Source organism: Eriocheir sinensis, unplaced genomic scaffold, assembly GCF_024679095.1.
Source record: "Eriocheir sinensis breed Jianghai 21 unplaced genomic scaffold, ASM2467909v1 Scaffold1032, whole genome shotgun sequence".
Taxonomy (NCBI): domain Eukaryota; kingdom Metazoa; phylum Arthropoda; class Malacostraca; order Decapoda; family Varunidae; genus Eriocheir; species Eriocheir sinensis.
This window is the reverse complement of record NW_026110333.1, coordinates 47509-60000: the sequence shown is the minus strand read 5'-3', so window position 1 is coordinate 60000 and position 12492 is coordinate 47509. Positions and strand designations below refer to the sequence as shown.

Sequence of the window (12492 nt, the reverse complement as noted above, 5' to 3'; positions counted from 1 at the left end):
TTCAAAGGAAGAGGAAAATGTTAATAAGTTGTCTATATTTTGCTTTGTCATTATTTTCATTCACTCTTATAAAATTCAGTCTGAAATATTTCGATTTAAATTTTAAATTTTTTTTTATTATTTAATTATTATTTCTTCCTGCTGCAGGAGAGAGAGAGAGAGAGAGAGAGAGAGAGAGAGAGAGAGAGAGAGAGAGAGAGAGAGAGTGTGCTGCCACCCCCTCTCCCTCCATCTCATGCGAGTATTTTGTTCATTATTACTATTTCACTTTCCTTTTCGTTCTGAATTCACAAAATAATCCATACGTTTTACCTCCCTCCCTCCTTCCCCTGTACGTTTCTCTCCCTCGCGCTTGTTTCCCTGTTTCCTGGGCTCCAGAAGAGGGGGTAGGGAGGGATAGGAAGGGGGTAGGGAGGAAGGAAGGAGAAAAGGAAGGAAGTGACGCCGGCTGCTGCCGCCGATACACGCTGGAACGCATACACACACACACGAACGCACGCTACAACGACGAATAGTTCATTGTAGTTACCACAGCCAGTTTGTTTGTTGGTCTGTTTAGTGTAAACAAATGTAATACTGTACGAGACACAGTTATTACCTCATGGTAAGGCCAAAATAAGTATTGTATGTACCAAACTTCATTCAAGACGAGGCTACGAGCTTTTGTCGCCGGCCGCCGCCGTTGACACGCTAGAACGCATGCATACACACTCACATACGAACGCACGCTACAACGGCGAATTTCGGCGTTTCTTTCATTATAGTAAACACAGAGAGAGAGAGAGAGAGAGAGAGAGAGAGAGAGAGAGAGAGAGAGAGAAAAGAAGCTCTGGGCAATGGATTGAGCTGATGGAGAATAAGCAGGTTTGGAAGTGGGTGTTGCAGGGGAGGCTGATGGGAAGGATTGCTAGAGGAAGAAGAGAGCTGGGGAGGGGACGGGGGAGGGAGGTTGAGGAAGGAAACTAGGGAGAGGGGAGGTTGGGTGCGAGAGGTGTGAGGGAGAGAGATACGAAGGTGAGGAAGGAAAGGGAGAGAAGGAAGGGTAAGTAGAAGGTGAGGCAGAAAGGGGATGAAGGAGGTGAGAGAGGGAAGCGAGAGGGAAGAGGGGAGGGAGGGGAATGAGAGTAAAGAGGAGAGGAGAGAAGGAAAGGAAAGGGGAGGGGGAGAGGGGAGGCAGGAGCAGTAGAGGAAGGAAGGGAGGGAGGAGGAGATGTATGTAAGGGATGGGAACGAGAGGAAGTGGGAAAGAAATGGGGTAGGGTGAGTAGGGAAGGGAAGGAAGGTACAAAGGAAAAGCAAACAGCAAAAGACCTCCTGGTCCTAACCAAGGAGACTATGGAACAGGAGAGGGGGCCTCTATGGGAGACCGTGGGCGGGTGGTGGTGTATGTCGGTTGCAATAGATGGCGCAGGAGCAGCTTTGTTTACATTCGGGCGCCTCCCCCCCTCCAGACCCACCCCAACCCCCAGTACCCATCAGCAGTGTTGCTACATGGGATCAAGCAGCAAATGTTGCTACTCTTTTTCTTCAGTCTGGCTATTTCCCATTTTAAATAAAAAATAAAGGTAGATAAATATTAAAATGAACAGTAGGAACTTTTTTTCTCTCTCTCTTCTCTCTCTCTCTCTCTCTCTATATATATATATATATATATATATATATATATATATTAATGATAATGTGGAAATTCTAATCATTTTCACGCTGACAGCTGTTCTGAACTTGCTATCTGCATGCCTCCCCTCCTTCCGCGGCAAGAGGCCGAATGGTCTATACGCGGAAGCTCCAGATTCCTCCCCACTACCACCTGTCAGCCTCGTCCATGTAGCTATCCAGTCTACTTCTAAAACAAGCTATCGTCCCTGCACTCACTATGTGATTGCTGAGTCTATTCCATTCCCCCACCACCCTATTACTAAACCAATGCCTGCCCATTCCCCTCCTAAATCTATAGTTTTCTAGTTTAAGTCAATTACTGCATGTTCTATCTTCACAAACATCTTATGCAAAAGTTAACCAGTATCTCCACTCTTTCACCCCTTACACTGATAAACTTTGGAACAGCCTTCCTTCGTCTGCATTTCCTCCTGCCTATTATTTGGCCTTCAAGAAAAGTGTATCAAGACTCTACTTTTGTCTGTCTGGGAGTGGTGAGTAGTGGGGCTTTTTTTTCTAGTACGCTTTGTTGTCCTTGAGCTGTCTCCTTTGTTTAAAGAAAATAATAATTAAAGAAATAGAAGCTGGCCGCCAATGCTTCCGACACATTTTGGTGCCAATCTACAAGTGGCTGGTGACTGTAAGTATCTCAGCAACCTGCACGCATCTATGCCATTCCTATCACGGTGCATGGAGCAAGCTTCACATAACACTCAGACAGAGACAGTTTAATTATGGTTATATTTCAGACTCAGTTTATTGCTCAGTCTATTAGGTGCAGTGCTGTTAATATTGTTAGTGGTAGTATTAGTACAAATAATGTATTTATTTTCATTAATTTATCAATATTTATTTTTTATATTATTAGTGTTTGAAAATTCCAATACTAGTATTAAGATAAACAAAAATATCAGAAATATATTTATACTCATTAATTATTATTGCTTTTCTTATTATTGCTTCCTTCAATGTCCTGGCACTTTGACATCTAGTGCTTTTCCGTCTAGCAGCCAAAATTGTGGTCTTTTTTGAATGTTTATGTCCTAAGTCTTCATTGGTGTAACTAGCTATATAACATCAAAATCTGCATCTCTCTCCCTTCTCACCCAGTCGTCCCCGTACATCCTTTCAGTATCCAGAGAATTTAAATTTACATCTTGTAATCACCTAACAGATGCAGTGCAATCCTCATCTCTGTATTTTACCGTGTGGACATACTCTTTCCTTCTATGTTCCACTGTCGTATGTTATTCCACATCTAACACAACCACATCCCAACGGATCCGAACACGTCCGATATCATCCAAGAGAATGTGGCAGCTGAAGGGGAGAGTCCAAGAAAGAGGCCAAGGGTGAAGACATTTAACCACCCCCTGAAGTACATGGCAGCATCCAACCCTCTTGGTGAGCTGCAGGAATGTGGTCCCCATTGCACTGCACCAACTCCATGTACTGATTTTGGAATGAATACTTCATCTAGTGTTTGTTGATTGTTGTGTTATTAATCTAATTATGACTTCACAAAATAGACTGTGCGAGTCACTTAACACATGCCCTGCTCAACATCACTTTTAAGTTGTAGAATTCCTTCATATGGATGCTGATTTAGGTATCCTGAAATGATTGCATATTGATTGTCTTAACATTTTTATTGTCCATGATCACTGAGCCATGCTACGGTATGTCTTTGGGTGCAGATCCAGGAAATGAGTTTGAGGGGGGACGTGAGACTTTTTGCAGGTGGAAGGAGCATTAGCATTACCGATTAGCCATTCTCGGCAGTCCTGGTCTTGAAAAACTGGTGGAGTGACCTAAATCAATGGGTATAACGGCCTGGACTTTGTGCTAAAGCATTGTTTTAGCCGCAGCGCGGTTTTGAGCTAGTTTTCCTGTATCACTCAGGACCAATGGGGGGGCCCGGGCCCCCTGGGCACCCCCTTGGATCCACCAATGTAACTATGTCTTATAAAATATCTATCCTTTACAGTCTGATGGTGCATCCTTCTAGGTTGTCAAGTTTTAGTAGCTAATCATGAGAAGTATTCCTTATAATGATCATTGATTTCCAGATGCTTTGCACTAAAAAAAGTGTCGTGAAACCTGCCGCAAATAATAATCAGCTGTAGCCAACCCTTGCTTTATAGAACCAATATGGAGGAAGGGGGTGATGTTATATCCAAAAATCTTTTACATCTGAAGTATCCAACCTTTTTGTGTATAATAAACCTTGTTTGTTACATGAACCTAAAAGTTCACAATTTCCATACATGATTCTTTTTTTCCTTGTATTTGATGATTAATCCTGACATGTATTTCCATTATCAGTAGGTAATATATAGTAACAAGACAATAATACACATTATAACAATGTATATATTATAGCCCAATGAGTGCACGAGATCATTTACCTCATCAGTGGCGCCAAGTCCGGGAGTCCTTCCTAAATTCTTTGCCCGAATTTGTGATACCAAGTATAATAACTAGTTTTAGTGACCATTTGCATCCATTTTCACTTTGATTAAAAATTGCCTCTCAACAGGGTGTGAACTTGATGGGGTTGTAAGAAACTCGACTCGGCCATCAAGCTCACCACAATATAGTAAGGAACCTCTTGTTCTCAGAGATAATTTATCCTCTTTAGTTACTGTTCCGTGTTGCTTTAATCACAACTAATGTGTTGGAAACATTACAGCTTAATAACATACTTCACATCTCTGCATACAAATTGAGTTCAATATTTAACTGTTACACCAGTAGGCTACATATTTTAAGAAAAGGTATGTAAAAGGTTGATATTTTGAATGATAAATTTAAACTCTTTATTATGTTTCTATGGCTGTAGTACTGTTACGATTAGTCGAGTGATCAGCATATGGGTCTTATGTTCTTGATAGCATAGGTTCAAATTTTGCCAAAGGCTGGCAAATGATAGTAACAGTAGTGTCCACAGACACCTTCCTGTTTCTTGTTTATCCTGTTCCACTTTAAACCCTGACTGGCCAATCTTTGAAGAGGTAGCATAACCTTGAAGTGCCACTAACAAACCTTTGTCCATTCTTCTGATGTGATCCTTTATTTATTTTTTCACCTGCCTATAGCGCCGGTAGGTTTTCTTCAGGGTCTGGCAGTCGGCCCAGGCCCGTCATGAAGCAGGCATTTTTTTAAGTGACGCCATTTAGAATTGGCTCATGCTGCCGGAACTCATTCTTGATTCACTTGGATGGTTTAGCAGGGCTTAGGTATGACTAACATTGCAGAAACAGGGAATTTTTAGATTTTTAGTGTGGCAACACATTGACAAATGTTTTAGTATGGACTGAACGTCAAAGATATATATGGTAAATGGGTGCTTGTAGATCTTGACATTATATCTGTCAAGAGTCTCCAGTTGTATCCTCTCCCCCATCTCCTGAAAATATTACTCGTGTCAGGCAATCTAAGTGAAGCCTTCCATCGAAGCTGGCGTGCAGACATAGTGTCAATGCTTAGATTCACTGTCCTTATAGCACTGAAAATATTGCAATTACATGCACATATTTTATTATTTAGAATTGTGATTAATTGTGATTAAATATTTTTCATGTATTTTCAGACATGAAAAAGTGAAAATTGCTGCACACAACAGTCTGCCGTCTGCGCCGGGAGGCAAGGCAGCTCAAAGCCCAGGCTGTTACAACTCCTGGGCAGTTTTTGCCCAGAGCCAGCACTTTTTTAGATCCAATAGGGATGGATTTTTTCTGAGGTCAGGTTCAACATGCTGCAAGATGCCAAGATCTAAGCCTAGTAGGAGATATGGGTTACAAGAGAGGAGGTTTGCTCTGGCTTTATACTGTCAAAGTCCAAATGCTAATAGATTTCTAAGCACAGTATTTCACTTGCCTTCAGTTTCAACACTTCACTCATGACTCAGGAGTATTTCAGTAAATGTTGGCTGGAGCAAACAGACTCTGACAGCCCTGCAGCAAAGAGCACAGGTTTTATCAAAAGAAGAGATACTTCGTGGGATTTGCTATTATTTACTATTACTCTTGTTACGCCAAGATTTTTTTCCATATACTTTGCCAGATATTGCAAGTAATGTACCATTGTTAGTCTTGCCTGTTATAAATCAGATCTTGTTCAATTAACAAGCTTTGGGTGTCTGCCACTTTCCAGTTGTAATGCAAGGAATCATTTATCTTCCCTGCCAGATATCACATGTAATGCACCATTGTTGGTTCTGCCTGTTATAAATCAGATCTTGTTCAGTTAACAAGCTTTAGGTGTCTGCCACTTTCCACTTGTAATGCAAGGAATCCCCTGCCAGATATCGCATGTAATGCACCATTGTTGGTTTTGCCTGTTATAAATCAGATCTTGTTCAGCTCACAAGCTTTGAATATCTGCCATTGTTTATTTCAGGTGTAATGCTTGGAAGCATTAATTTTGTTCTCTTCCCTACCCAACAGTATGCAATGCTTTATTGTGGATTTTGCCTGTCATGTTTAATCTTGTTCAGGTAACAAGCTTTTGGTGTCTGCCTTACCTAATAATGTGCTGCAGTGACACTTGTCTTGGTTTCATAATGTGAAATACAGCATGTAATTTCATCACACTAAGTGTCTATCATCACGTGTCTGGCATCATTAATGTGGCTTCCAGGAGTAATCTTGTTTGTATTACAGCATGCAAATTCTTTCTGCTTTATATGATATACATAATCACAGGAATTATTTTTTTTTCTGACAAAATGTAATGGCAGTTGATGTATCATAAATGATATGTTTGTGTGCGCATTGATGTTTCTTCGTTCGTGCGCTTGTTGTATGTAATTTGTTGATGACGTTGCGTTTCTGCCTTCCTGGAGGGTGCAGCCATTGTGAGGATTAAGCTGTGCTCCAGTGTTTACTCCACCGCCACCACCTCCCTGTCCAGGATTTTGTGCCATGTGTTTGGTGTTTGTGTATTGACGGGTGGCGTAGGACTTTGTGTGATAAAGGTGTGCGCCGGTTCGGTAGGGAGGTGGTGGTGGTCAGTGCACTGACGGTGATTTGTATGCCGGGCACTTGGTACTGCCTGACGGCCAATTAAGTAAGTTATTTATCTATTTTATCTTTGGGGCTTGGGAATTACAGGTGTTGAGTCATTGACTGTGAAATGTTTGGGATATTGTGATTTATAATTATATTTGTGATTAGTTTGGTGGCAATACTGCCCAGGGTGACTGGTTATTTGACTGTGAAAGTGATCGGTGTGAAGTTTTACGCTTGTTGTCCATCGTAAAGAATAAGGCCACTGCCAGTGGTAATAGTTGTCAACTTAAGGTTGCGGCACTGAAACCCCCTAAGTTTGAAGGAGATTTCAGAGAATATCCTAATTTTAAAGACGATTTTGTCAACATTATTGTCTCAAAGTATGGGAAGAATCCCTTTGCACTCAGGCAATGTCTGGGGGAGAAACCCCTGAAAGTCATATTAGGATGTGGAAAAGACTATGAGGAGATGTTTAAAAGACTAGACAAAGAATATGGAGACCCCAGAAAATTGTTTGATCTTGTTATTAGTGATCTGAAGTCTTTAAAGGTAATAAGAGATGGAGATGACAGAGGCTTCGTTAACATGGTTAATGTAATAGAACGTTGCTATTTAGACTTACAGAAGGTTAATCTTCAGAAGGAAATGAATTCTGTCAGCATTGTTAGTATGGTTGAAAGGTTATTGCCTAGGATTCAGAAACGTGAATGGGTAATGACAGCTGACAAAATTTCTGATAAGAATGAGCTATTTCCAGAACTGCTAAAATTCCTATTGTGTGAGAAAAGGGTAATAGAATATTCTGAATCCAGTGTTAGAAATATGAAGTCAGAAACTTCAAATGTGTGTAACGTCAGAAGTTCACAGGAAGTAGATGATCCAGATTTGCATGATATTGTTAAAAGAGTGCAAGAAGATCAAAGGAGTATGTACAAGACATTAGAAGAAATGAGGGTTCAGTTTGCTAGTAACACCATCAGTGCTAACAGAAGAACATTGGTAAAAGATGTTGGGTGCATGAATTTGACGGGCATGACATAAATGAATGTGGTAAATTCAGATCCCCAAGCATCATTGAACGTTTAGAGATAACCAAAAGGAAGGGTGTATGTTTCCGATGTTTAGGGGAAAAACAAGTCGCCAGGATGTGTAGGTCTGCTTTGATGTGCGATATGAAGGATAGTGTAGGTAATGTTTGTGGTAAAAACCACCATCCACTACTTCATGGATCATTCATCAATAACGAAGTGTCAGCCAATTCAGGTAGCTGTACGAGTAACAAGGTCATGTTATGTGTTAGCACCTTATACAGCAATTGTCAACCACTCACTGTTTTGTGGGACTCTGGGTCAGACATTACCTTGATCACTCATAATATGGCCAGGAAACTACATGCTGAGGGTATAGACATCTTGATGTCGATGGTTAAGGTCGGAAATATGACTGAAAGATGTGCTAGTAAAGAATACACTATAAAGATACATGACAAAGCAGGTGTAGAATACGAATTGAAGGCCGTTGGCATGGATGAGATATCATCACAGGTACCACATGTTGATCTGTCTCGGTTGCCTGATATATTTCCTGATGTTGACATGGGGATGATTCGACCTAGTTGAGTTCAGGCGGTTATGATGTCCACTTGATTGCATCAAGGAACCGGGTTGCACCCGTGAAACAGATAACCATACCAAGAATGGAGTTATGTGGAGCAGTTCTTTCTTGTAGACTGCGGGAGTGCATTGAAAGGGAATCTAATTTGAAGTATAGTGAAGTCATGCACATTGTAGACTCAACAATTGTACGTTCACAGATACAGAAAGAATCACATGGGTTTAACACATTTGTTGCTTCAAGAGTGGCTGAAATTCAGAGTAAATCAGACCCTTCTGAGTGGTGGTGGGTTGAGTCAAAGCATAATGTATCTGACCTTGTAACAAAACCTTGTGAACCTTACATGCTTAGTAAGGATTATTTGTGGCAAAAGGGACCAGAGTTTCTGAGCAGACCTCAGACGGAATGGCCTGTCTGTCAGTGTTGAAGAGGAGCTGCCTGATAGGAGATCAGTAACACTAGTGTGTTCAAGAGGAGATGAGAATATTTTGGGTGAAATGAACCTGGATAACTTCACTAGTTATGTTAAGCTTTTGAGAGTGACAAGCAGAATTTTGTCATGTGTGAAAACCAAATCATTTAAGGGAGCGTTTGGTGAGCCTTCAGCAGAAGACATAAAAGCAGCTGAGTGTCTGTGGATAAGGACAATTCAAAGTGACATGCTTGATTGGCAACAGAAGTATAAGAGACCTTGGCCTGCTCTTTGGAATGGAATGATAGTAGTGGGTAAGAGGATTGCCAAGTGGCTCAAAGATAACTGGAATCAAGAGCAGTACATCTTACTTCCAACTAAACATCCATTCACTGAACTATATATGTTGCATTTACATCAAATTGATCATGGTGGGATAGAATCTACCCTAGCAAAATTGCAGGCAAGGTTTTGGGTTCCAGGGGCTAGGAGAATACTAAGATCAATTAAGAAAAGGTGTGTACTATGCAGAAAATACTATGGAAAGATTGAAGATCAATGTATGGGTCAAGTCAGTGATGTTCGTATGAAGTCCACACCACCCTTCTACCACACAGCCACGGATTTGTTTGGTCCCTTTACTATAAGAGATACAGTGAAACGGAGAACCCGCGGAAAATGTTTTGGGCTCATTTATACATGTTTAACCACCAGGGCTGTCCACCTTGAAACTGCTGAGAACTATAGTACTGAGGCATTCTTAAGAACATTTAGAAGGTTTGTGAGCATTAGAGGATATCCATGTACAATACATTCAGATAATGGACCGCAGTTGGTTGCTGCTAATAAGGAGCTAAGGGTTGCCAGCAAAGAGTTTGATTTGAACACTCTCTCGAAATTTGGAAGTGACAGGGGTGTTAAGTGGGAATTTAATAAGTCCAGTGACGCCCCCTGGCTGAACGGTGCTTGTGAGAGTTTGATTAGGCTGGTGAAGAATGGTTTAATTAGATCAATGGGAGACAGAGTTCTAACCCTCGGTGAGCTTCAGACCATAATGTATGAAGTAGCGAACTTATTGAATAACAGACCAATTGGTATGAAACCGGGGTATAGTATAGAGTTTGGTGCATACCTGTGCCCTAATGGTTTACTGCTGGGACACAATAACTCACGGGTTCCCACTGGATCATTTGCCACCAATGAAGATCCTGGGAGGCGTTTACATTTTACTCAATCTATTGTGAACTCTTTCTGGAAAAGGTGGCATAGGGACTACCTCCCTACACTGTTGATCAGACAAAAATGGCATGCTGAAAAGAGAAATGCACGAGTAGGGGACATTGTGCTTGTACAAGACCCTAACCCAGTAAGAGGAAAGTGGAAACTAGCACAGGTATCGAAGGTTGAACAGAGTAGAGATGGTATGGTTAGAGAAGTGAAGCTCGGGTATAAAATCTGTAAACCTGGAGATAAGTATCATGGTACTAAAGACAAGACTATGAATAGATCCGTCCACAGACTCATAGTGCTTCTCCCTGTTGAGGAACAATAATCTTTTGTAGTATTATAACTAAATTTCATTGTAGGCGGAAGTGTATCATAAATGATATGTTTGTGTGCGCATTGATATGTTTCTTTGTTCGTGTGACTTGTAATTATATTTGTGATTAGTTTGCTGGCAATACTGCCCAGGTCTTAATAGGTGGTGATACCTGGGTGGTGATGGTCGTCGCCAAACTGCTGAAGCAAGCTGGTAACGGTCTGATATACCGGGACTAGGGCGATTGGGCCGTAGGCCAATGAAGTGAGTTATGTCTAATCATTTTTTGTGTATGGGAATTGTTTACATTGTTATTGTTGGCTCAGAAATATTCATCTAATGTTACTACGTGAGGCTGTGTGTGAAATTTCGTGAATGACTCATGCCATGCTGCCCATACAGGTTGAAATAAACGATTTGACAACGCTTGGCCTATATTCGTCCTACAGTTGATATTCTTGACTAATGCCTCATAGACCTTGTGAAAAATAATGCTTTTTTGAAGGGGCGGGGGGTGGACAGAGAGTGATTTGTTTGGTTGGCCAGTTCAAGGAGTTTCATATCAAATGATTTTATTACATCCAACTTTAATGTGTGCTAAAAACATATATTTTATTACATCCAACTTTAATGTGTGGTTCCTGCAATAAATGATACATGTTTACTGATGTAGCCTATGAAATACATATCACTCTCTGCCCTGTACTTTGGTGTGTCACATACTGCAGCATAACTTTCCTGCTATTTTCTTACACTATGAGTTGCCATATTTTGTCTAATTTGTTTTTATCATATGTGCCTCCGCTGCATAGTTGTGCCTACTGACCTTAATATCTTCATGACCCTGACACCAAGGTCAGAGCTTGTGAGATCATACCGTGTCCTACATCCCATTTTCACCTCCAGGCTCGGCTGTCTCCCAGGACCACCAAGCTATTGCGTTCCATTTTAGACAACTCATGTGTTACCTTCTTGATGTCCTCCATCATGTATTTCAGCATGTTTTATGATGCTTTGCTCTTATATTGATGTGCCTTGCAACATTTTTATACAGTTTTCATTGTATATAACGCACCATTGTTGGTTTTGCCTGCTATAAATCGGGTCATGTTCAGTTAACAAGCTTTGAGTGTCTCCCATTGTTTATTTCAGTTGTAATGCTTAGAAGCTTTTGCTCTCTGCCCTGTCAAGCAGTATGCAATGCTTGCCATTATCTGACACTTGTACAGTTAGTAAGATATTTTTACTCAGCTAAGAGCATTCTGCAAAAGGTAAAGGTACGGTTGGGGGCATACGCTGTAGCAGCGCGTGGCCTCGGTGCTCATCTCTGTAACATTGGCCCTTGAGCCTGTGGTGTTAGGGAACCCATTACCCTGGGACACAGGACCAGTGTGACATCCGGGCTACCACAGTTGCAAAGGCATTATAGTAATCTAGCATGCATAGAACGTTGTATGCTTTGCTTGTATTTAAAGCACTGGATGTGTTTGCTACACACACACACACACACACACACACACACACACACACACATATATATATATATATATATATATATATATATATATATATATATATATATATATATATATATATATATATATATATATATATATATATATATATATATATATATATATATATATATATATATATATATATACTTTCTACACCATATTTTTCCTAAAATAACAAATTGATATAGTGTAGATAATACCTAATAAAACATAAGACCAAATATATTTTTCTTTACCCCATTAGTAAATCATTTTAAATAATGAAAAAAAATAAGTAAAGGTACTTCAAAAATAGTAAAGCTACCCCTGAAAAGCGACGTTATTGGTGGGCTGCAATAGATGGCGCTACTTCCGCACGCCCGAGGAATTACTACATACCACTATTTCTTCGTATATAGTCTCTTTGGTCCTAACTAGGCTGTTTGTTGTTGCTACCATCTCTAATCTACGAGTCAGAGACAGCAAATGCGAAGGCTCCTCCCCTCCCACCAGTCCCTCCAGCCGAGGCTGGCATGAAAAGAAAGAACACCATGTAGTATAGAAAAACTACAATGGAATTTTACTTGGACAGAAGGAAGTTCATGCATGACGGGATACACTTGACGTTCAAGGGTGTTGAGTCTCTCTCAGACTCCCTTGAGCGAGCACTTGGTACCCTGAGGGATTTTTTAGTATAGGCGAGGGGGGGAGGAGTAATGGGAGCAATGGGAGGAGTAATGGGAGGGGACATCTAGCTCATAA

The 12492-nt window shown here is 40.7% G+C and overlaps 1 long non-coding RNA gene across 1 annotated transcript in view; it reads left to right on the top strand.

The window, feature by feature from the left end:
* The window catches only part of LOC126989054 (uncharacterized), a 23919-nt gene extending 13416 nt beyond the window's left edge, over window positions 1–10503 (top strand). The window contains exons 2-3 of the long non-coding RNA XR_007742834.1: window positions 6658–6726; window positions 10397–10503. This is a non-coding gene — a long non-coding RNA (uncharacterized LOC126989054). The remainder of the gene's footprint in view (window positions 1–6657; window positions 6727–10396) is intronic.
* Window positions 10504–12492: the final 1989 nt, after the last annotated feature.